The following is a 26,967-nucleotide window of genomic DNA, read 5'->3' as shown; positions in this document are numbered from 1 at the left end:
TGGATGTCAAATTCACTAAGGAGCATAACCCATTTGGCCAAATGGCCTGTAAGTGCTGTTCTGGAGAGCATATACTTGAGAGGGATGATCCTGGAGACTAGTTGGATGGTATGAGTTAGCATGTAGTGGTGAAGCTTTTGAGTTGAGAAAACAACTTCCAAACAAGCTTTTTTCCATAGAAGTATAATTGAGTTTGTAACCAACTAGGGTTCTACTGATGTAGTAGATGGCTCTTTCTCTACCGTAGTCATCGAGTTGTGCTAGAAGTGCCCCTAGAGTAGTAGGTGTTGTTGATATGTACAAGATCAAGGGATGACCAGGAACTAGTGGAACCAAGATAGGGGGATTGGCGAGATACTGCTTGAGCTGATTGAAACCACATTGACATAAAGGATCCCACTTGAAGTTTTCATCCTTCTTTAGTAAATGTGTAAATGGCGTACACTTATCTGCAAGCTGGGAGATGAAGCGTCAAATAGATTGGAGCTTTCCCTGAAGAGAGAAAAGTTGTCACAGTGTCTGGGGAGGAGGCATGTCTAAGATAGCCTTGACCTTCTTGGGGTCGATCTCTACACCTCATTTGGAAACTGTAAAGCCTAGAAGCTTGCTAGATGTGATCCCAAAGACACATTTCTTGGGATTCAACATGAGATGATATTTAGCTAACCTATCAAAGTCTTTCTCTAGGTTAGCAAGATGATCCATGAATGTGTGAGATTTGACCAGGATATCATCCACATAATCCTCCAAAATGCTATGGATAAGATCATGAAAAATGGCTGTCATAGCTCTTTGATAGGTAGCCCCTGCATTCTTTAGACCAAAAGGCATCATGTTGTAGCAAAAGGTTCCCCAAGGGGTAGTGAATGTTGTCTTATGCTGATCCCCTTCTGCAATTTTGATTTGATTATACCTAGAAAATCCATCCACGAGGGACAACATTTCATGTCCAGCTGTAAGATCTACAACCATATCTATGTTGGGCAAGGGAAAATAATCTTTTGGACAAGCTTTGTTAAGATCTCTGAAATCAGTGTAGATTTTGATGTCACCTGAAGGTTTAGTTACAGGGACCATGTTGGAGATCCACTCTAAGTAGTCGATAGGTCAGATAACCTTAGCAGCTAACATCTTTCTAATTCAGCTTTGACCAGTAATGCCACCTTGGGGTGCATTTTTCTAAGCTTTTTTTTGACGGGCTTGATCTTTGGATCGACTGCAAGATGATGAACTACAAGCTTTGGATCAAGTCCTGGCATGTCTTGATATGACCATGGAAATTGGCCAATGTTCTCTCTTAAGACCTCAAAGAGGAGATTAGCTTGGTCTTGTGATAGGGATGCAGCAGTGTGAACAAGTTTGGGGATCTCTGAAGAACCGATGTTGACTTCTCTAGTATCCTCAATTAGAATAGAAGACACCTTTGGTCGATTATCTTGAGGAGGAAATGGTAAATCCTCATGTTCTACTTGTGACTCTATATTTTCTTGCTGAGGGGTTCTCTTCGCTGTCTTAGCTAGTCCTAGATTCACCTTACTTTGAGTTTTGGGTGTATCAGAACTAGGTTGGGGATTTTCTCCAAAATACCCCTTGGGATCTAGCTTATAGATATAGGCAAAATATGGCTTTTTTTTCTTGTGAGGTGTTTCAGCTCCCATGAATCTTAGAAGTGCTTCCTCTGATATGAACTCATTAATGTGTATGACACTTGGTTGGTACCAATCTATGAGTTATGGATGGGCGAGTGGTAGGTCAATGAAATGGATGGATAGTTCTTGGAGAATAGAGTCTTTGAGGAAGATTTGGTCTGGGATATCATCGTAGGCTCTCTTTTCAACTTCCTCAAGAATGTCTTCGATTTTGACAAGGTCGTAGTGAATGTTTGAAAAAACATGACCGTTCTCATTGGTGCTCCTAGTTGTGGGTATGCCAAAGCCAAGACCTAACTTTGATTCCCACTTGTGTGCATTGATGGGGCACTATATGCCTCTTTCTTCTGGTCCTAGACTACCACCTTGATAGTTCCATTTGTTAGTGATGAGCTTATGTTCTTGGGGATACTTTTGCTGAAGTGATCAAGGCGTGCTTGATTTCTTGGAGGTGCATCCTTATGTAACCAATTGTTGATATCTGGAGTGAGCTCCTCGTGAAGAGGGATTTTTGAGGATAGAAAGGTTGTTGGGCCAAACTGTTTGTATCGAGGAGGTGGAGTTTCCTTAGCTTTGTGATATGTTGGTCATCCATGGGCATGTGGATCAAGTGGGAGTGCCCCAATAGAAAATGCATCTAACAGACTATAATCTCCACAAACTTTGTTATTGATCTTCATGGTAGATAGGGTGGAGGTAAGGATGGTTTCTGGGTCATTACAAGTATGGGATGAACTAGCAATGGCTGTGCCAATATCAATTCCAGGGCAATGGTTTGCATATGAAGCTTCAACTGCATTGCAGTAAGCAAAGGGTTCTGGATCGGCATGGATGGTTACCTCAGTGCCCTGATGCAGAAATTTGATGCACTGATGGTAAGTGGATGGAACAGATTTCAAGGCATGAATCCATGGGCGATCGAGGAGGATGTTAAATGGTAGGTTTAGATCAATAACATGGCAGAGCATTTCTTGGATGACTTGCCCAACCTTGATTGGCAGCAAAATAGTTCCTTCTGTGGTTCTTATCAAGTTGTCATAAGCTTTGATGGTGATAACCTCATTGATGATATCTGCCTCAGTATACCCAGCTTGTTTTATGAATTCTAGGGTGCAAATATTCAAGGCTGATCCATTATCTATCATTACTCTTTTCATGGAAAAATTGGATAACATGATGGCTATGCGAAGCGAAAGGGTGTGATTTGGCTCGACCACGGGTATGTCGGTGGGTTTGAAAGATAAGGCACATGAGGATGAAAGGTGTCCAACAAGATAAAAAAAATTAGTAGTGTTGATATCTGAAGGGACACAGGATTCTATGAGAACATTATCAAGGATTCTTTTGTACACAGGACTGGTGTAGAGGTGGTCTAAAATGGAGATTTAGGCTGGCATGTTCCCAAGGTGTTCCAAGATATTGTATTGGCTTTTTGATGGAGCTGATGGTGCTGGTGGAACTAGTGGGCCTGTGATGTTAAATTGCGCTCTTCGAGTGTGACTGCACACTCATTGTTTGGTCCTTAGATATTGATAACATTGATAGAAGGCTCTTTTTCAGATATACAACTGATGAGGCTATCATAATCTATGTAGGATGAAGTGTGGTCATTGTTCTTCCCATGCTATTGGTTTGGCTGGCAGTTGTTGGTTTGGATAGGTGCTTTTCTAGGATTTTGGTTGTTGTGAGGAGGAAAAGCATTTTGATAGATCTGTAAGCCTCCATTAGGAGAGGTTTGAGCACCAACAGTGATTTCTTTCTGATCAATGAAGTCCTGCACATAATCTTTCAATTTCATGCATCTGAGGGTAGTGTGACCTTTTACCCTATAAAATTTGTAGTACTCGTTATCTTTGTACCATGCAACTTTGGATTGGCTTGGGTCAATTTGTTGGGTAGGAGGAAATTTGATGAGGTTTTCCTTGACTAATTTTTCAAAAATGACATCCAATGGCTCACCAAGGGGTGTATAGTTTCTAGGTGCAAGTTGGAATCTAGGCTTTTGCCCTACATCTACATTGATGGCATTAGCTTGATTGCTAGATCCTTGGAAGTTGGGTCTTGGATTGTGGTTTTGATAGCTTTGGTTATTCTGCTGTTGGTAGTTGATAGCTTGCTAATTGTTTGGTTGATATGGTGGGTTGGACTGATTTTGGGAAGGACCAACAATATTCACATGTCTAGTGTCAATGCCGCCATTTTTTGCAATGTGCTTGTTTTTGTTCCAATACCTAGACTTGACATTTGAATGTGTTTGATTTTGGTTGGCTTCCTTGTAAATCTTGACCACACCATCTTTAATGAGTCCTTGCTCAAGGATCATTCCTTTTTCTTTGATATCTTTGTAGGTTTGCAAACAGTTCATGGTCATGTGGTGAGCCAAGCTGGGATGGGCTTTATCAATAAAAATTTTCGCCAAATAACACTTTGGCAAGGTGCAAGATATGAAGGTGGTAAGGGTTTTCCATCTTTGTTGATATTCAAGAAGGCTTTCTCCACCTTTTTTCTTAGTGTGGACAAGATCAACTACTAATAGCTCTGTTTCAACAAGATGGGCATATTGGGCTACAAATGCCTCAGACAATTCAACAAAGTTTCTAATTGTGCCATATGGGATTCTATAAAACCATTCAAGAGCTGGTCTGGCCAAGATTTTGCGAAAAAGGTGCAAGAGGAAGACATCATTGTATGCCACTTCTTGGCAATGCATGTAAAATTCTTTGATATGTATGACAAGGTTTCCTTTTCCTCTGAATTTTTCAAACTTTGGTACCTTAAAGTGTTTGGGAAATGGTGTCATGGTAATGGCTCTGTCAAATGGGTAAGGACACACATTCTCAAACTTGAAGGTTTTTGGATCATTTCCCTCCTGGATGTTCTTCAAAGTTGTCTTCATGGCTTCCCATTCTAAACTAATGGGTGATGGCTAGGGTGCCCCCAATGTAGGAGTGCCCTGAGGTAGGTATGTGCTAGATGGGGCAATGGAATATGGATGGCTTTGGGGTATGGGCTGGTAAGGATTGTACATGGCTTGGGCAAATGAATGGTGGATGATGGGTTGCTGAGGTGGATGTGGCACATATTGTTGCATGTGTTGTGAGGCTTGCTGCTGATATTGGATTTGAGGTTGGGATTGAGGAACATAAGCTGGCTATGGGATAAATGGATTTCTTTATGGAGGTAAGGTATAAGATGGGTGTGAAGCTTGGGGAAAGGATCAGGGAGCTTGTGGAACTTGACTTTGGATTTGAGGAGTTTGACCAATATATGTGGGTTGTGCCCCCATTTGGGAAGGTATCTGCATGGCAAAAGAGGCCAAGTAATTGGTGGTTTGTGGTGGTGGATTTCCTCCTAGAAGTGGCATAAGAAAATAGTTAATAATAGGAGGTAATGGATTAGTTGGTGGTGGAGGTGGTGGAAATTGAAAGCTTGGGAATGGAATTGATGGGTTTTGAAAGCTTGGGTCACTTGAGAGCTTGGCAGAACATTGCTAATAGCTTGTGGGGTTTGATAGCTTTGTGGAATGAGGATAGCAGCTTGTGGATTTATGGCTGATGGCACTGAGCTCCAAGAACCTAGTGGAAATGATGGAATTATGTTTTGAGCTGAGGTAAACAGGTTGGGGGTGATAAAAGGTTGATTACTTGGCCTCGTGGGTGGCATCCTAGTTGTATATTGCTGTAGTTGGCCAAAGATGCTAGCGCTAATTTGGGAGATGGATGGATTTAGAAGGTTGGGTTGGAGAGCAGTAGCAACAATAGTGATGAGAGTTAATGGTGAGGTGTTTTGGGCAAAGATAGTTTGCAGTGGCGAGCTATGAACCAAGGGTGGAGTGGTGGTGGCTAGATTGGCTTACAGAATGGAGATTTCAACTTGAGTGGAGGCTGGTATGTTTGGGTCTGTTGGATCATATGGGGTGGTTTGAGGCTCTTCTTTTGGTACATATTGAGGATAATTTGAATCATAAGAGCCTATGGGTGGTGGGAGTTGCTCAAACAAGGGGTGAGATGGATCTGATAAGGGAGGAGGTCTTCCAAAGTTGAAGGCTTTGATGTTGTCCCTTCAAAATTTAGCCATGATTGTTTCTTTGTTCTTGTCTATAATGGCATTCACCAATACTGCATTTCTTGGTTGGTTCATGAAAGCTTCAATGTCAGTTGGTGATGGTATAGTGTTCTCTAGGTTGAAGGATGGTTGACTGCTCAAGGGGAGTGATGTTGTTTGATCCAAATGATAGGGCTCCATTGTTACCTTCCTTTTCTTGGCTAAGCAAGTGATGGGTGGCATGAAAATGCAGAATATTTCCTAGGGATGAGATGCAACAATGCTAATGGATGCAAAAAGGGGAAGGCTTTTCTATGCAAATGATTTCCTAGGTTGAGGCAAAGCTATATGAAAAAACCTAAGGAGGATTGGTTTGGGGAATCTAACTTCAAAGATATGTTGCCAAAGCATGAAAGGTCTACTTTCCTATGTGCAAGCTTGGTGGTGATTGTGTCAACTTAAGGATAGACTGATGGTCCTTTAGGAAGAACATGAGATTGACCACTTATGGATCCCAACCTTTAGCTCAAGGTGACGAGGGATAACAAGTGACAAAGCTAGCTTACCCTAGACAAAGCTCTGTCAAAGGGATAACGTCGGTGATATTGGTGGATTTGGAAGATGTTAGGAATGTAAAATTTTGGCAAGGTGACAACAATTTTGAAGGCTTGGATGTGAATTTTTTGGATTTTTGGCTAGATGGTTTGGTTCTAAATGAGATGGATGAGCTAAAATGTTTAAGGGGAGGAATAAAGATGGCTAGATTTCCTACAAAGATGACTCTAAAGTGAAGCTTATGAAAGAATATGTGGAGAAACAAGGGGGTCTAATCATAGAAATCATGCCTAGTTGGTAATGCATAAGCAGGGTTAACTCCTGGATGTTGGTTAAGTTGGATAGTGCAATCTAACCAGGCATCTTGAAGGGCTTCGTTAGTAGCTTTGTCCTCTACTTTGTGGAGTTTGGAAATTTGAGGGCTTGGTGTTATTTCCTTTCTCTTGGCTGAAAGTTTTTGGTATGCCTGAGATGGCTTGAGTTTGGCTTTCTGAAACTTCTGTTTGGGTTTGGGTTGTTCTGACATAAATTCTTGAATCTGCTAGGCTTTGAGAGATCTTGATTGTTTTGCTTCAACTTGTTCAACTTATGGAATAGGTAGTGACTACACTAAGTATTTCCCAAGCTAGGATTGACCAAGTTTGGCAAACATTCATTCAACAAATAAAAAATCAAGCAATAGCTAGGAACAACTAGATACAAGTTTTTGATTCTTAAAATGTGATACTTGCACCAAGGAGTGTATATGTTTTAAAAATGTTTCAATCAGTCACTTCAAACACATTAACACTGAAATGTCCCCTTTTCTAATTTGATATGGTATTTCACGCCTCTAATCAGATCTTTAAAATCAAACAACTAATATCCCAAAGATCCACCAAATTTCTCAAGAAACCCCAAATCGGGTATGCCAGAAATTATGCCAAAAGCTTCACAGCTTCACCTATTATTAATAAATCTGAAAGTGGAAATTTTTACAAAAATTTCAGCAGCATAACATCCTACAAAATGAAATTTCCAGATCCATACAGCCTTTACACAATAGTTCTCAAATGTAGGACAAAAACTATGCTCATCGGGCTCTCGAAATTAACACAAAAATGCCCGGAAACACCACAAAAACACTACTAATCTATCCCAAAAGTTTGATCACGTCCCAATACATATATTCAGCTCTATTTTAATAGCTTAAAGTCTGAAATATAGCAGCAACCAAAACTGATATGAAATGCTCAACTGAAAACACCAAACTCATGCAAAAAACACACCCAAAAACCCACAAATCTACACTGTTCAGCACAAAGGAAAACTCTGTATGAGCATGCACATGGAATGGCTTCAAAATCCCATCCTTAGCCTTCTTGGAAACCTACAAACTCTTTTTCTTGGGTCTCCCTGGAAACCTGCAAACTCCCGTTCTTGGGTCTCCTTCTCCACAGGTTTGGCAGCCTCTGAAGAATAACAAAGAATGAGCAAAAATCAAGTTCTGTAATCTACCCAAAATGCCTCCAAACCCCTTAAAAGAGGCCATAACTGTAACTCATGTCCAAGAGAGGTTAATGAAACATATTTTAATAATAATTTCATTTATTAGTCCAACGATTTCCAAAGATTAACCCCCTTTTTCTGAAACTTCACTTTCTTGGGCCTGCCTGCCTTAGCAAGGATTATTATTTTTTTATTATTTGAAAAGGGGACATGACAAGTCCTCCCCTCCCAAACATTGCTTGTCCACAAGAAATGGCTGAACAATAAACCAATCAACCCACCTGGATCCCAAATGTAGTCATGAACTATACTACTACCAATTAACACAGGCTCTTGCAATATCCTTTGCAATATGACCAAGAGGAATCCATAATCAAACTGACAATTATAGCTCAACCAAACTCCAAAATCACCACCACCATAGTCAGAAACCCATGAGACACAAACTCTTAGAACATCAGAAGCCAAGTAAAGTGGACAAATCAAACTACCAACACAGTAAATACCATCAACGCATCCCACTGGCCTATACGGAATGTACAATCCAACTCTGCAACAATGGTGAACGCTCTCGAATGAAACTGTACCAAGTATGGAGAATCCACACACTGTACAACTCCTGGAGTCAACACAACTCTGCAAATCATCGGCCACTATCTCATAACCATAACTCCCATGCACTGCTGATGGTGAAAAGAAATTACAAGATAAAGAGTAAGAAATGGAATCCAAACCAAATTTGCCTGCCATCAACTCCTCAAAACAAGGATCAAATGCTAACTAATGTACATACCCTACAATATAATGTTGATTAAAAAAACCAACCTTAGTCAACAACTCACCATGAACAAGTGATACAACCCACTGTGACTGATCACTAGCTAAGTCAGGAGATGTCATAGCCAAAGGAGTAGGATCAATAACAAAACCCACTGAAGCATCACTCCCAAACTCCTTCTCTAAGTCACATATTATCAAGCTGTCAACTGCAGAACCTATCACCATGTCATGCCCATCACAACTCTCATCTTGAGGCATCAAATTGTCCCATAACTGATGATAAGCACTAGGAACCAAAGCACATCTCTGTATCATTATCTCATCAACATGCTCATCAAAGGTAAATTGATGAGCATACCTCACAGTGTAATGCCGATAGAATGCGCCAATCTCAGTTAGTGGCTCAGACTGTAATCCAGATGAAACTATCTGCAATTGATCATTAACCATGTTGGAACTAACTACTACCTCCGAAGATATCACCAAGGGAGTAGTATTACTAGCAGGAACCATGCCAACTGTTGACTCACCAACATCACACATGATCTTTGATACATCTCTAGTCTTGATGCCATCAATACTAGAGGCCACCACCATGTCAGGCATACAACAATTTGCTACAACACCCAACTCAACTAAACCTAACTCTAGTGGGAATGAACCTGATATGCCAATGTTAGTATCAAGAATGGATGCATCCCCATCTCCACTATCTCTGACAATCTTTGCATTGGACATCCTCGGATCACCAAACACCACAGCTTGTGACTGTATAGAATCAGGTAAAGACTGTAGTCACTCTAACTCCATGGTCACCTTAGCCAAATGAAACTGTGACTCCTTGAAAGCCAACTGTGTACTCTCAAGAATCTCAGAAGTCACCTCAAGCTACTCAGTAAGCTCACTCACCTCATCTTCCTTGGCCAACAATGCATCATATGCTGTACTACCCCACTCAATAAGATAATCTCTGTCAGCTACCAACTGCATATAATTCTGTCTCAAAATCCGAATAGCCTCCCATAAAGAGTGGATCTCTGTCAAGGAAAGATAACTTCCTTCCTGCTCATCACTAGTAGGAGAACCCCATCCATAAACTGCTAACAACTAACAAGCAACATCAAAATGTTGGCAAGTGATAGCAATGTCTTGGTCACTAACTCTCAACTGATTAGACACATGATGGCACTGGCTTGACTGTCTCCTACAAACCTCCTCTAATGTACTGTCTAAAGGAGTATCCTCAAAGTTACTAGTCTCTAGAGTATTACCATCCATGTCCTGTGAATCAACTCTAAAGCTCATATCAACATACAGAGTATCAAAAACTGTAGCACTGCTGTCCAACTCCTCTGTACCCAAAGAAACTAAGTCTTCAAAATTTCCCACTACATCCTCCTGGATGTCATCAATGCCAATATGATCCTGGGACTCATCTGTACACACTGCCAAATATGAAAGATCATCAACACATTCCAGCAAGTATGGTCGACTGGATATATGAACAAAGCCCAACACCGGTGTATAAAAACTAATACCAACATCGGACAAGCTGCTAGCACAAGAAAAGACAACACCATGCAATCTGCTAATCAAATCCATGATAGCACCCAAACAAACATTGCTACCAAAAAGTGTTAAAGATCTCCTATCAACTGAATCCCAAATGCCAATATAACAATTTTGAGTCCATATCTGTAAACTAGAATTAGCTGGTAACTCAAGAAAAATCCTCACTTGAGTAATATGACCAATACCAACTAACTCCACATACCTATCATGATGAGATAATGAAGTCAAAATACTATCTTCACTCACCTTCAGCTGGCAGGATAAATCATGTGAAGTACTACCTGCCTCAACCTCATGTGATGAAGCATCTAACTGTGCCTGGTACTCTTTCTCAGCAAAGTCATGAATGCTCAATGTCTGCTCATCTCTACCAGGTATCTCACTATCCTACACAACAACATCCTCATAATCATCATCTGAACCCACTACACTGTAGTCACTGGCTGTTGTAACTATACCATCCTGAATACCTGTGGCATCACCCTTTGACAACCTGTAAACAATTGTCTCAATTTGAGAATCAAGTTGACCGTTACTATCAATCTGTGTAATATCCTTTCCCACCACCTCCTGTGGCAAAGTAGAATATGAGACTCAAACTCCTCATGCAAGTTCTTGGGAATTGTGTCATCTGTCCTATGAGAAAATTTGCCAAATAGAAATCCAGTCAACTTATCCACCTTAGCTGGGTCAGACAACATGTCATTCATTATACGGTGGTGCTCAACCAACTTTTTAGACATGTCATGGCTTATTTTCATAAGTTTATCTCGAATGTCTAAATAACCATCCTTTCTACTATTTTGACTCTGGCTATCAATTGTCCAAGATCGTTCGCTTTGAGACTCTGTACTATACCTGTCCATTCTGGATAAAGTAGAGTGTAACCCCAATAGGATATAACTTCTTCAAACACCAAGAACTAACATGCAAATGATTAGAAGTAGCATGAAACCATAGATTTGGACATGCAACTAATTAGAAGCAACATGCAACCACCAAATTATGACATGCAAGATCTGGGTAGTTGTCAAAACTAACATGCAAACTTCTACAACCACCAAATTCACCAAGAACTAACATGAAAATGATTAGAAGTAGCATGAAACCATAGATTTGGACATGCAACTAATTAGAAGCAACATGCAACCACCAATTTATGACATGCAAGATCTTGGTAGTTGTCAAAACTGACATGCAAGATCTGGGTACTTGTCAAAACTGAAATGCAAACTTCTACAACCACCAAATTCTCCAAGAACTAACATGAAAATGATTAGAAGTAGCATGAAACCATAAATTTTGACATGCATCTGATTAGAAGCAACATGCAATCATAAATTATGACATGCAAGATTTGGGTAGTTCTCAAAACTGAAATGCAAGATCTAGGTAGTTGTCAAAACTGACCTGCAAACTTCTAAAAACCCTCAGGCTGGCAAGATCATGGCTCTGATACCACTAAAATGTCCCCTTTTATGATTTGATATGGTATTTCATGCCTCTAATCAGATCTTTAAAATCAAACAACTAATATCCCAAAGATCCACCAAATTTTTCAAGAAACCCCAAATCGGGTATGCCAGAAATTGTGCCAAAAGCTTCACAGCTTCACCTATTATTAATAAATCTAAAAGTGGAAATTTTTACAGAAATTTCAGCAGCATAACAGCCTACAAAATGAAATTTCCAGATCCGTACAGCCTTTACACAATAGTTCTCAAATGTAGGACAAAAACTATGCTCATCGGGCTCCCGAAATTAACACAAAAATGCCCGGAAACACCACAAAAACACTAATAATCTATCCTAGAAGTTTAATCACATCCCAATACATATATTCAGCTCTATTTTAACAGCTTAAATTATAAAATACATCAGCAACCAAAACTGATATGAAATGCTCAACTGAAAACACTAAACTCATGCAAAAAACACACCCAAAAACCCACAAATCTACACTGTTCAGCACAAAGGCAAACTCTGTATGAGCATGCACATGGAATGGCTTCAAACTCCCATCCTTAGCCTTCTTGGAAACCTACAAACTCCCATTCTTGGGTCTCCCTGGAAACCTGCAAACTCCCGTTCTTGGGTCTCCTTCTCCACAGGTTTGGTAGCCTCTGAAGAATAACAAAGAATGAGCAAAAATCAAGTTCTATAATCTGCCCAAAATGCCTCCAAACCCCTTAAAAGAGGCCATAACTGTAACTCATGTACAAGAGAGGTTAATGAAACATATTTTAATAATAATTTCATTTATTAGTCCAACGGTTTCCAAAGATTAACCCCCTTTTTTTGAAACTTCACTTTCTTGGGCCTGCCTGCCTTAGCAAGGATTATTATTTTTTTATTATTTGAAAAAGGGACATGACAAACACCCTAGATGGTTGTCTACAAGGCTGACAGTTGGTTTAGCTAGGGAGTCCTCGATATACCCAAGGTATGAAAGGCCCAAGTCTATAGATGAAACCAAAAGGATGTCACACAGTCGAGAGGAGCAGTAACCCACTTCTCCTCTTTCACTTCTCAAAGATATAAATTTCCTTAAGGCTTAGCCCAAGTGACAAGATTTTGATTCCAAGAGAGGTGTCTTTAGTTTCACCTCCCGATCTTTATAGTTTCTTGGAACACTGGAGTTGAGGTCATCCCAAGGGGTGATGAAATCCCCAAGCACGCCTCCTAGAAAGAAACAAGGTTTTGGATCCTAGTCTTATGCACCCAAGATAGCCTCGAAAGATGACAAGGGGAGGGAAGATTTGGATGACCTTGGGCTAAAAGACAAAGTTCTTTTCCAATTGACACTTAAGTTTTCTGATCTAGACTTTGCAAGAACTCATATTTAAGATACAATATTTATTCCAACTTTGAAGCACTCAACAAAAGTAAAATTGATCGAAGAATGCGAACAAGAAGAAGAGCTAGGGTCAACAAAAAAGTAAACTCGTGCGCTCAGAGGCCCTCCACATCAAGTATTGATTAATTTCTTTTAAGGCATTCAAGAGTTGGTGTGATTTTGTTTTAAGCCCAAAATAAAGATGCGTGAAATTTAATTTCAAGCGCATGCCTAGAGGCCCTCCACGTCAAGATTTGTTCAAATTTTAATGCCCAAATGAAGTGTTAGCAAGCCTAATGTGCATTCAAGGAATTTTCTAAGTTAGAAAAACTAATAAAAACACAGGTGAAGTTTGATCTTTGTGGAGTACTTAACACCCTCTAAGGTGGACCCATCCCCATAGATGGCACTGAGATTGCAACCATGGTCCTAGTCTCTATATCATGAGGATTTTGTTGAGACTCTTAAGGTATTTTCCCTTCCTCAGATACTTCATTAACATGTCATTGTTGGGGCTTCATTTCCTTTGTCACCTATTCTTATGTTTCTATGGCCTGAGGAAGTGGAGTTGTTGAGCTTTTATCCAAAAATGTTAAATCTAAGATGGTGGTGGCAGAATACCCAGAGGTCCTTGAGGTAGAAGCAACATTTTATTCCATTACTCTCCTAAGGATTCACTCATGGGAGTATCTTTTATCTTTTTTCCTACCATCTTGGTGCCTGTTGGTGTTTAAAAATACTAGAGGGTTTTCAATTATCCCCATGAGAATATGACATATCTAGGGGTAGCTAACTCCCATTCTTAACATATCATTTCAAACACAGGGCCAACTATAAGGCTTGACCCTTCTTCTACTTTAGGCTTTGCTAAACCTAGGTGGGTAGACCTTAGATTCAAATGATACCATAGCAGTGCAAAAACATATCCCTGAATCTATTAAGTAGATTTTACCCTTATTTATCCTAATGACACAGATCTACAGTAGCTAAATGCAAAGCTATGAATCTCATAAGCTAAGAGAGGGTTAAACATTTAGGTCCTTCAACATGAAAGGGAAAGAACATTTGATTAATAATGTTGATTTCAGCAAACCCCTAATATGCAACAATAAGACCTAATGATCATATAATCGATTAGTGCCTTATATATTGGGCAAATCCATGAATCAAATGCATGCATATGGATATCTGATACTTATGTATATATTTAGATATATGATCTATCTATTTACCTTATAAATAATATATGTACTTAATCCAAACCTCATTCTTACATGATATCCTTCCCAATAAACCTGTAACCCTATTGATTCACTAAAGCATTTAAATAACCCCTTGAATTACAAGAAACAATAAGACAACATATAGGCTTAAGGGACTGCAACTATGATCTAGGCTCTTTGTTCAACGATCAGAAAACATTGAAGCTCACTGAGATAGGAGACAAGATTCAAGATGAAACTCAACCTACTATTGCTCTTTGTATTATTTCCTTGAAATTATATAGTCATATGCATGAAATGAAAAACATGAAACAACCTAATAAATCTAAACTATCTATATTTATCTTTCCTATTGCTGTTCATAAAAGAAAAATTTGTTGAAGAATGGTGTCACAGTCATGAGAACACATCAAAAACTAGAACCAAAACTAGTATCATAGTTGTGAGTGCTTTTTTCTCCAAGAACTAGAACCCATACAATGAGAAAGAAAGGGAATTATATAGGAAGAAGTGAATTCTCGGATTAAATCTGCAACTGACATGTGTACCCTTAGAATTCCTTCCCAAGAAAATCAAAAGCCTCTCTCTACCTTCTCTCTATAACTAAAAATCAAATCCCATCATTTTGGCTATACAAGGCATAAAGAATCTTAGATATTTGGTTCATCATCACAACTGCTTTTGATGTCGAATTTTAAATCATAGTTAAGCCAAAAATTAGTTAAAAGGCCTCCAAAATGCAATACAATCATTTCAAAGTCATTTTTTCCACATTTTGGCTTCAAATAGTCTTCATAACTGCCCTCTAACCAATTTTGATGACCAATGTCAAAATTTACTCATTTCATTGAGAATGCCTTAAAATTCACAAATTGGCTTATAGCTGAAAATGGTGAGCAGCTGTGTAAAACCTGATGTCAAATTTGGAAATTTCATCTCATTCTGGTTTCAGTGGTATATTGAAGTTCCCATTTTTGACATAAATCACCCCAAATATGACTATTTGAAAATCAGGCCTCTGCTTTAGGAATAATCAATTTAAATAAATGCATTTGAAAAATTAAAAAATTTCCATAGTTGTAACTATAGAAAGTCACCCTTTTAAAACAATGTTTTCAAACTTTCAAATGAATGCTGAATGCTCAAATGGAAAAATATATTTAAAATTTTTCTTATAACTCCCATCACCACCTAGGCAGTGCCATGTGTTAATCATTAATATGCCAATCAATCTTGGGTGGGCCCCACAACATTACAACATATCACCAGATTTTTGGATTTTTTGTTGGGTCGCTATGTTGCTTGTCAGGAAATTCACCATTTTTCAATGGCGACATGGTGACCATCAGATCCCAGTCACATTTTTTGGCATACTGCTCTGCTCACTCATGGGGTACCACTTGGAGGATTCTAGTTCATCAGAGACATTTGGGCGGGACCCACATTACATTTTACCAAATCGTTGGATTTGAGATTTTTTGGCAAGTCACCAAGTCACTTGCCACATTTAAAAAAAAATTTTGGCAAGCACCATGGTGACTTGCTGGATTTTGAACTTTTTCTAGCAACTTTTTCCATTTGTTCCATCGGTCAAAATATTGGCTTTTGTGCCCAGTTGTTGGTCTTCCACAGTGGGCCCCTCCTTCTAACCCATGTCTTCCTAAAAGGGAGCTTTCTTTAAGTCATATGTTATATTGAGTAGAATAATATTTAAAGACTAATGAATTTCCTCCCACAGTTGATGTGGGATAATTCTTTTAAACTGTTTCTTCCTTCTGCTCTGTTCTTTCACAAATGCCAATTCCTTTGCTTCTTTTTATTTATCGGTGGCTTCTCTTGTATTGCCTGGGTGTTATTTTCTTCCAGCGTACCATTCCAACTATGGGAAGCTCCTATTTCAAAAGCAGCAATTGGTGGGGATGAGCTTCCTTCTTTTTATGTTATTGGTGTTCTCTTGCAAGATGTTGTGGTTCAATCCTTTTCATATCTTTTTCTAAACTTGTATCTGCTGAATAAATCTTTCTTTCATTTGCCACAAAAAGGGATTATCTTCTTGTCTACTAATATTTTATAGAACTATACTTCAATACTACTATTTTCTTTGCTGAATATAACATTTCTTGCATCCCGTAGATCAGAATCAGCGTGGAGAACAGATGATTCTAAAGCACACATATAATCATTCTTTGATTCATCTTTCCAGTCAATCACAATGGGGGTTATGTTGCTTGGTTTTGGTAGAAGTGAATCAATTTTAATTATTGATTTCAAACTAAATTCCAAGTTTTCCAAATTAATTATGTGGCTTAAATAGATTGAGCAAGAAAAAATGCCAAGAGAGGTGTGAAACCTCCAAAGAAAATCATAAAGAAATGAAATGTTATTCATATTGGATGAATTTGATCATTTCTTCAAGAATGAAAAAATAGATGCTTGGAAGCTACCTATTGTATATGAGCAATGTTAGTATGCTAATAGAAACCAAATTTAAATAAAGCTTCTACAAACTTAAAAAAAATCATAAACTTCAAGATAGACTAAGATGAACTCTCAATTGAGAATATAAGCCATTAATGGGCTCTCTCAATGAGAAGCTCTCTTGTTGAGTGGCTTTTTCTAAATAGATAGGATGTACACTCAAGCTTATGCTTCAAAAAGGGCTTCAAATGGAGTTGGAATTTGGGTGTGAGTGTATGGTTTTGATGTAAAAAGGCTTCTTAAAATGGCATTATGACTTTACTTCATGGATTGTGTTAAAATGGCTTGGGAGAGGATTCCTTAAATAGGCAAAGGGCTTGAGGGATCAAGGGCTAGGATGCAAGGATGGGAGAAAGCTTATGGAAGGTTTAGATTGAATGAGAGGAGAGCACATGGATTGTGCTTCCTTACAACCAATCAGGGAGTGACACATGTCACAAGATCATTAGTTAGAGCAAGAGGGGTTGAGGGGTCAACAAAGGAGGCTCAAAGCTCATAAAGACCCTCATAATGGCTTGTAAGAGCAATGAATGGGCTTGTAAGAGTCATTTATGGCTTTGTGGGCTTCATAAAGTTTTATGGTTGAGATATTTGTGAGAGAGTTGAGATATTTTGACTTAGGTTGGATTAAGAAAGTCTTAAGCTTGACTTAGGAATGTGCAAATGATTAAGGCTTGGATTAGGCTTGGGTTAAGATTAGATCAGGCTTGTTAGAGATGGGCAAGTGGATGACAATAAATGAGGGTGAGTGAAGGAGGAGATATTTGTTGGCTTTGGCTTGGGTTAGCAAGTCTTAACCCATGTTTAGGGAATGTGACAAGGTTAGGAGGGGATTAGGATTAGGATTAAAGATAAGGATTGACATCTTCTAGAAGAGTCTAGGCTTTGGATGAGGATGAAGACTTTCTAGAAGAGTTTAGAACTTCCTAGGATGAGGATAAATAAGGTTTTTAGGAAATAAATAAAGTTTTATTTATTTCAAGGGTTTGGGTTGAGGAGATATTTATTAAAATATTTTTAATAAACATGAGGATTAAAATTTAATCTTAATTAAATATTTTGAGTTGGGATTAGGGGTAGGAAATGATGGGATTAGCCTTTAATCGAAATTAAAGAAGGATTAGAAGATTTTGGAAGAGGTTAGTGGTCTTAAGAAAATTGGCCAAGTTTTGGGCAAAAAATAAATTTTTTATTTATTTTGGGATTTTTGGTCAATTTATTAATTAAATAATTAATAAATAAGGAAATAATGTTTAAATAAGATTTAAACATTTTTGGGAGGGATTCCTTAATTAAATATTTTTAATTAAGATAAAGGGATTATATGGTATAAAAATAAATAAATAAATTAAATAATTAATTATTTAATAAATGATGATGTCATCAGGGACTTTTTTTTCAGAAAATAAAAATATTATTTTCTAAAGGAATTTTAGGTGTCTACACCTGTTCATAAGCTACGGCTTCTTCTTTAGCATATTCAGCCTTGTCTCTTGTTTTATTTGCAATTTTTGTTATTTTGATTTTCCTTATTTCATTTCAATCTTCTGATTCTTCCTCTGTAAGCTTGCATTCCTCTGTTGCATTGCCAACCCCTTCTTTATGATTATTAATGCCAAATAGAATTAGCTGGAATTTCATGACTTTTGTAAATCTTAAATCATTTTCTTTAATGCTTTTCAAAACATATTAATTCCTTTTGCAAACTCTGAGATTTATGCCATGAGACCCACTAGTCGGCCTTAAAAACTAATTCAGTCAAGTAACTAGGCCACAAAAATTGGCATGAGTGTTCAAGCCTACAGAAGCTATCATATTGCAAATTCTCAACCCATGAAGAATTCCCAATCAAAATATTTTAATTGCCGAACGTCAATACTTCAATTATCCTACAAGCAAACAATGTTAAAAAACATAAATTGGGCTCGGGTTCGGCATTATAAATTGGGGTATTGATCACTTGGGATTCTAAAAACTAGGATGTAGGTTCTCTGCCATGAAGAGAATATAATTCTATGGTTTGGGCTCATGATGAATTACAAGATGCATTTGGTGAATTTCTGAAAACAGGCACTTGGAAATTTTAACTAGGAAACATGTCAAAAAGTAATTTTTGGCAAACAAATGAACATATGAAAGTATGCAAATCAATTTGTCATGACTTGGGAACTAGCATACTTCAAGGATTTTCATGACACAAAATGATGGTATAATCCATTTAGGCTAACCAATCACAGGATCAAAGATGTAATGTGTCGAATAGGGGTACGGATCAATCTAGATACCTTAGCCATAACAAAACAATATAAACTGGGTTTTTAATCATGTTAGCAAACTGATCAAATGGATTCATCATGATCTCAAAATTGGAATATGAAGTGTCTAACGCTTGGAACACAATGCAAAAAGAATTTCTCCATTTGGGTCAACTAGTTCAAAGATATAATTGGTCGAATAGGGCTTCTCAGAATTGTGAACAACAAGACAAGTGCACAAAATAGTAAATGACCAACTTTGGGGGGTTCAAAACCTAGTCAAACAGATTCAAAATGACTTGAAACTTGGAACATAGGTTCTTTGGTATGGACACTAAACAATCCCAAAGTGGTGGGTCATGACACATTCTTGGGTAAACGACATTCAAATGCAAACTAGGCCTCTAGTTGCTATTTGACACAGGCATAATTGCAAGTTTTGTCACTAGCTCAAAATGAGACTTCACCGAATGATTCAAGATGGCATAATAACATTGTGGATCACATGCACATATCAAATTAAAGGTGAGAAGCCACTCAAACACCATCTAGGCCTCAAACTGACAACCAACTAAATATGCACAAAAGTCACTTTAGGGCATTCATTCTTCAAAATTTTCAAAATGTGACTAAAAATTGACCATGCAATTTTCAGTCCGAACAGTGCCCATTGGCATGAACTCAAAATTGGAGAGGTCAAAGACATTAGTTTCTTGACCCTCCATGTTAGCTATCCATTGTTGCTACTCATCTTCTAATGTTGATACATTAATAGGTTCTTTTCAAGAAGATGGAGGGATCATTGTTGAACTTCTTCTTCTCTCCTCCTCTATTTCCCTTATTGAATGGTTCCTTTAGATAAGGGGGCATATTCAATATGTTCCCCTTCTTGATATTCTTCTACCTTCACTTTTGGGATTGCCTTGGGCACTTGTGGGGGTGGAGTGTTCTTCTTCTATAATCTTCTCCTTTGTGTTCCTACCATAGTTGATTCAACTCTTGCTCTTTTGTGAATTGAGGGGGAGGCTTCTTCCTCTTGTGTAACCACTAGTGGAACCATTTTTTCTTCTTCTTGCTCTTTATCTACCTATTTTGGCTCTTCCTATTCATGCTACAAAGGTGATGTGGCTCTTGTGTAGACTCTTGAGCTAGTTCTTGAGCTACAGGCTTAGCTTGTGGTTCAACTTGTTCTCATTGTACATGTTCATGTTGAAGAATTCGTACCTAAGCCATCTACTTCTTTTCCTTTGTAGGTACTCTTTTCCTTTTGTTCATTCAATTTTCAGCCTTGAAGTAGTCAACCTCCCTCTCATGTTGGTGTATCATTTATGACCTTACTATTGATTGGGTAGGGAAGGTTGGCATTGTTACTAACACACCCTTTCCTTTGATTGGCTGTGTAGTGGTTTGCAAGGGAACACCTTGAGGAACTGTATCCAATCTGAATGGTTTCTTGTTTCATTCCTTTGTTAGTTGTACTATATGCCTAGCCTGATGATTGATATCTACATTTTTATCTCTCCTTATTTCTACATTCATTATAGGTTAGTCATAGATCTTGTCCTTATTTTATAAAGGTTCCAGGATATCTTTTGAATCTTTTTCCATTGGCTTTAGAGGGATCTTTATTTTCAACAACTTTTTTGCTAGGTATAGATTCATCCTACAATAATCCCTTATCCAGATATCATAGTCATCTACTACATTCATCTAATTGTCTTCTAATGCATCCTCATATAAAAACTGCTTCCCTGCTAGATTTTTTGCCATCCCGATGTTGTTGAAGTAGGGAAAAGGGGAGTTGTACTTTTCTAAGGGATATTGATCCCACTTAGAATCAAAATTCATAATGTCTTTCTTTTTTTTGACCTCAAAAGCATTGATTGTGATGGGCCATACCCATGTCTTCTTATGTTGTCTCCTCACTCTATCATATGCAAAAGTGAGTTGGCATGCAATCTCTAGAAACATTATCCTATTAGATGAGTATCTTGGGACCTTTTTAATTTTTTCTAGAATACTAGCAACCCTAAGATAGGTGAATGTCTTAAATTGAATGTAGTAAGCACCAATCTCTATAATCTTGGCCATTGCTTCTACTAACATCCTTTTTGCATAATCACCTTCTATAAAACTGATGATTGTGAAGATGAAGCTATCATTCACCACCCTATATTGCACACTTTTCTTTGAGAGGTTCTTTTTCACCAATTATGGATACACCACATAAGACCAAGCATTAGCATCTTGCATGCTCCCTTTCCTGTAGAAGCTTAGGTAATCTGTGGTTCTTGCCACTAGTAAGTACACCATATATGATGTCATATAAAACCTTGGATCAACTTTCATGACTATGAGTTTCTCATGCAAATTATCACTAAGGATAGTAGCCCAATTAATAGGCATCTTTGTCATCTTGATTGTTTTAATAAAATGGACCATCTAGATGTGAAGGTATCTTGTTGCAAGAAGTCCCATGACTTTTCTCAAAAGTACAATTGCAATCCAATATCATCTTTTACATAACCCCTAGTCATGTCCACTTTGTTGACTTGACAGTCTACTAGTGTTATTTCTATCAAGGAGGATTGAATTATTTCTCTAGCCTCTTTTTTCATTCTACTATGTTGCCCAAGATTCAACTCATATCTTTTTTCTTTAGGAATTTGAGTTAAGTCAAGTGTTAATGTCTTCGGTCTAAGTCTAGATTACACATTGGATGGCCTTCTACTAATCTTTCCTTTGAGCTAACCCAATGTGGAAAATCATATGAGAAATGAACCAGTCTAATGGCTAGGTGATTAGGTTTTGGAGGGTTCATTATGTATTTCCAAAATGAGAAGAAAGTTGTTTTGAAACCATAACTATATGATCAATGTTTCATTAAAGACATAATAAAGGTAGACTGAAGAGATTGTAGATATATTTAGAACAAATGACAATAAAGAATATGATGGTTAAGGTTAAAGTCAATATGAAAATCATGAGAATGATTTACAAGAAGAATTAGTTGAATTTGAATGGAAGAGAAGCAAATAAATTATCAGAGATGGTGAAAGAACCAAGTCAAAGGTGGTGAAGAATTAAGTTGAAATTGAATTGACAACTTATATTTGGTCAACTATTTATGTTGCAAGTTGAAAAGTCAAACTAATCTTAGAGGTGTACCTTTTCCATAGCCTTTAGATCAAAAGAACATCCATGATTGTCACTATATCATTATAAAAAATTACTTGATCATTAATCATGGAAAGATAGTGACAAGTTGACACTTGTCTATTAGACTTAATGGAAGTGAGACCTACTTTTATTCATACACAATAATCAAAGAACATAATGCAGATTGTTCATCTTAGGTAAGATCTATGGCTATCATTATGTCATCATGGAAAGTTTCTCATTTATTATTCATGGCGACATGATGAAAAAATGGCATTGTCTTGTGGGCCATCACATTTCACAAGATACAATTAGAACCTAGTCACGAAGTAAAGAAGGTCAACGTTAGGTTCTCTGAGAAATAGAATGGTGTCACTTGTCTACCATTACATACATAGCTAGAAAGTGGACATGCATCGCAAAGTAAAAGGGTGAACATCACATTATTGTCACTATCAAATTAGAAAAAGATCTATGTTCATCACTATGTCACTATGTAAAGTTGCTTGACTATTATTGATAGTGACATAACAAAAGTTCAACATGTGTACATGGAGGGACCCGTGGAGGAAATTATAAGTGAAGGGTTATAATGTTCTAATTGTGATCATTGCTTTAATATCAATGGTCATAATTTAAACTTGATGTAACCATTATAATATAAATTATGACAGTTTGTCATGAAAAAATAGAAGATGAAGAATAAATGATTTTCTATAGGATTTCTAAGATTGCATGAAACTGAATAGTCATCACATATTTTCATAAGCATCATGGAATTAGAAATAATTAGTGGACAAGATGCCACATGTTCATATCACTAGATATTTTCTTATTTTATTTTCTATCTATTTGTGACTGTTTCTCTACCACAATTGAGGGATGACAAAAAACTATAAATGTATTCTCTTTTGTCAATATGAAGGTTAGGAAACTTGATGGTGAATTCATCTATAATTCCATTTACTCTATTTACTTGTCATGTTTTATTTCCTATGCATATATTAGTTCTTCATTAAGAGTGGAAAGAAAATCATATGTGATTTGGTGACGATCATATGGATTCCATTTCATTTTGGTAATTATAGTGAAGGTGATTCTATTTACTTTCTTCATATATGGTTTTGTTTCCTCTCTTGCTCATTTCATAACATGTTAGATAGTTTCATTGGAAAATGAAAGATAAATGTATATGAATCTATTACTTATTGGTTTTATTCCATTTCATTTAAGGCTGATAGTGAAAGCAATTTCATTTTCCCTCATGTGCATATCTCTTCATTCCTCTTCTGCATTTAGATGGTTAATTTGTATTTAAAATAGAAGGGTAAGAAATATCAAGATAATCCACTATAGTCATTCCATTGATTGTAATAGGTTATTCAAATTCATCTTTCCTCAATTTTTTGTGCCTACAAAAAATTTGGTTATCCTTTATTACTCTCAAGTTAAGAGCTTATAATATCAAATCTTCTAATCTTGTAAAAAAATATTCATTTCATATCATTGCAAAATATAGAGCTATACCTAATAATTTAGAGGACAATGATAGAATACATACATTGATACATTTTTTGATAAACATCCTTTTGTCTCTCCAAAACATTAGGTATCAAAGAGTTAGATTATAAAATCTAATAGGAGGAAAAAGTTTTAACCAAAAATGTTTGGTGACTCCACTAGGAAGAATTCAAATGAAATCTCTAAAGAATTTTCCTTCATATTAAGTTGCAATCTAATTTCATATATTTGAGTTGCAAGAAAGGACTTGTGGTAGTTAGGTGTTTTCCATAAGAACTTGATACTAGTTTTATAACCTCAACCTGTTGAAGAAAAGAAGCAAATCCAAAGTTGAAGACTAGTAAAGATAGATTTAAAACACCATTTGAAAAAAACATTTGATACAACCTAGATTCCAAATATACTAGGAGTGCCAAGGCGAAAGGAAAGATTGATCCAATATATGAAGAGCTCAAGAAGGCCAATTTTCCTATCCTAGAAGATCTTTGTAGAAGAGGAAGAACACGTATAAGGGAATATGCAACTAAACAACTCCAAGATACTCACCTTTTTGTAGTTGTCCCTCCTAATAAAACATAAAGAAGTCATTCTTCTACTCCTCCTTTTGCCAAGAATTATATTCCTATTATCTTTGATGTTTTAATATTGATTGGTATTGTACTTGCTATTTCTATTACTTTTCAAACAAACCAAAATATTGTACCAATAGTTATGGCACAACCATGAGGAAATGCTAGTGGTCATCTTTCCCTTGCAACTAATAATGATTTTCCAAGAGCATCAAGGAAGAACTTACCAAGATCTGATGGTGATGGTACCACTTCTATAGAACAACACTTAAGTGCTTTCCATAAGGCCTATGGTGTAGTAAATCCTCAACATGAGGATTTGGCTATCAGTTTGTTGATACACTTGTACACAATGCTATTGATAGGTTTCAAGACCTACTTGTATGATGCATCATAGATTAGGATACCATGATACAAAGGTTTGAAGATTGTTAAAAAAGTACATAGGATGCACAAGTATTATTTTTATAATTGGCACAAATAAAGAAAGAACCATCAATTTCCATCTGAGATTTTAATGTAAAGTTCAATAAACTCATCAAGAAAATACATACTGCTAGTGTGCAAAAAGATGATAATAAGAAAATCTTCTACATTAGTCCTATGCCTCCTAATCTGGGACATCAAATTAGAAGAGAAAATATAGCAAACTTGCAAGCTTCGTAGACACTAGTTGTGGAGATGGAGGATGATATGATAGCCTCTGGTAAGTGGAAAAGAAAACTTCAATCTAGAACCATGGGTAATACAGTTAGTACTTCAAATAACATAGAAGTCATGCTTCAAAAATTGTCTAATGAGCTCATTTCATTAAAGAAACAAATCTATAGGCCTGTTCATTATTTTCATCAACCTCATCAAGAAGGTTATAGAAATCCTAATGGAAGTAAATCATTGCAAATATGACTTATTCAACAAAGATTAGCAATTAAAGGTGCCCCCAAAAGACAAAATATGTGTTCTTTTCATCTAAGCACAAACCATTATGGAGATAATTGTGTTGATATGATTAGACATTGACAGATGGTGGATAGCAAAGAACAAACAATTGAATATCTTGAAAGTGAGGATGATCATGCTCGTTGTGGCAACTCTAAAAATTATTTCTTGGAGTATGAATCATATTTAAAAGCAGAAGGTGACTATTTTTCTACTCTAGAAGGACCTCAGTTAACAATAATGACTAGAGGGTAGAAGAGTAGAAATTAGGTCAATAATTTAGTTCATGTCAAAATTAATGCACCATCAAAAAATACTGATAAACATAGTAGCATAGTAACCTCATCTTCACAGAAGGAGCACAAAGGTAAGTCAGCTAATTCCTTTGACATCATACCATACTGTGAAGAGGTAAGAATCTAGATATCTCCATTAGATTACTTGAAGTCTAATCCTAATCAATTGTAAATATTAGTTAAGGATTGTAATAATAAAGATGAGGGTTGTAGACACCCAAAAATTGGCAAAGATCGAAACCATGCAATTTTGATCAATCAGTGCAAATCAAAGAGAAAAATAGAAGAAACACAACAGACTTTCAAATCAAAAATCACATCTGGTCATTAATCACCTATTAAATTGACAAGACCTAAATAACTTTTAAAAGAGGAGAAAAATAATTCAAATTCATAAAATGAAATTCAAAAAAGGAGGAAAGAAACGACAAAGTGTTCAGAATAAATAAGACATTTATTAAATCAAAGAAATAATTTATCCTCACAAAATTGAAAATCTCCCGTGTTTTCATTTTAAAAGAAATAGAAATATCCTCAATTATCCTCAAAACCAAGTCTGTTGGACTCTTCCTCCTGGCCTCTTATGAGATATTTTTAGTTTTAGTTTCACCTATCAATCAAAGGTGAAAATCCCAATTCTTACGCAAGCCCATTCTAAAATCCTATAAATAGGAGGGAAATCCAAGAGCTAAAGGACCCAAGTTTTAGGCATCAAAACTATAGGAATATTTTGATTCATCATTTTAGCATTATCATCCTAGCAAGTTCATAGCATTTTAGCATTGTTTTATGTTATTTAACATCATTTATTACACGTTCTCTTATTGCATGTCCATTTTGATAGCATATAATATGCATTTTTAGTCCTAGATTTTGCATGTATCCTTTTAGATCTGCATTTTTAGCACACTCCCATTCTAGAATTATCACTAAGATGTTGGTCTAAGAGCTATTTTAGCATTTTTAGTTAGGGAAACATGAGATGCTTGTAGAGATTACATTCTAACGATGATAGCTTGGGTATAGTTTAGTTCATCGTCAGTCTATTTTCATTCTACATTAAAGTTTCATGAATACGCATTCACACCATGTACAAAATGGTGCCCACCATCGGGCTTGAACTAAAAGCCTCTCTTTTTTCAAAATTTTTAGTCTAATCTTTCATTTTTAGTATAAATTTGTGTTTCTTGCTATTCTCCTATGTAGATATGATTGAATACAAGTTCTATAGTGTTTGGGAGGCCTCATATCAGTGAGAACAATGTCTCAAAGTCTTCCTCAAATAGACAAGGGCTAGATGTGAATCTTCTAATGCTTTTGAGCTTTGTTATAACACTTCCAAGAGATATTCTAACACTTTTGAACTTTTTTTTAACACATTTAATCTTTCTAAAGCATATTTAAATTGTTTTGTAATAAATTTACATCTTTCTACAATTCTTTTGAAGTTTTCTATGATGCATTTACATTTTTCTGTAATGCATTTGATGATTTTTGAAGGACATATAAATTTTCTTACAATGCATTTGATTTTATTATAGTGCATTTTCCAGATTAAATAGCACATATAAGGCTTTCTATAATGCATATGAGTATTTATGTT

The sequence above is a fragment of the Cupressus sempervirens genome, chromosome 1 (assembly GCF_028749045.1).
Source record: "Cupressus sempervirens isolate cs-2001-9-10 chromosome 1, ASM2874904v1, whole genome shotgun sequence".
Classification (NCBI taxonomy): Eukaryota; Viridiplantae; Streptophyta; class Pinopsida; order Cupressales; family Cupressaceae; genus Cupressus; species Cupressus sempervirens.
The sequence above is the reverse complement of the archived record's forward strand: the minus strand, read 5'-3'. Positions refer to the sequence as shown.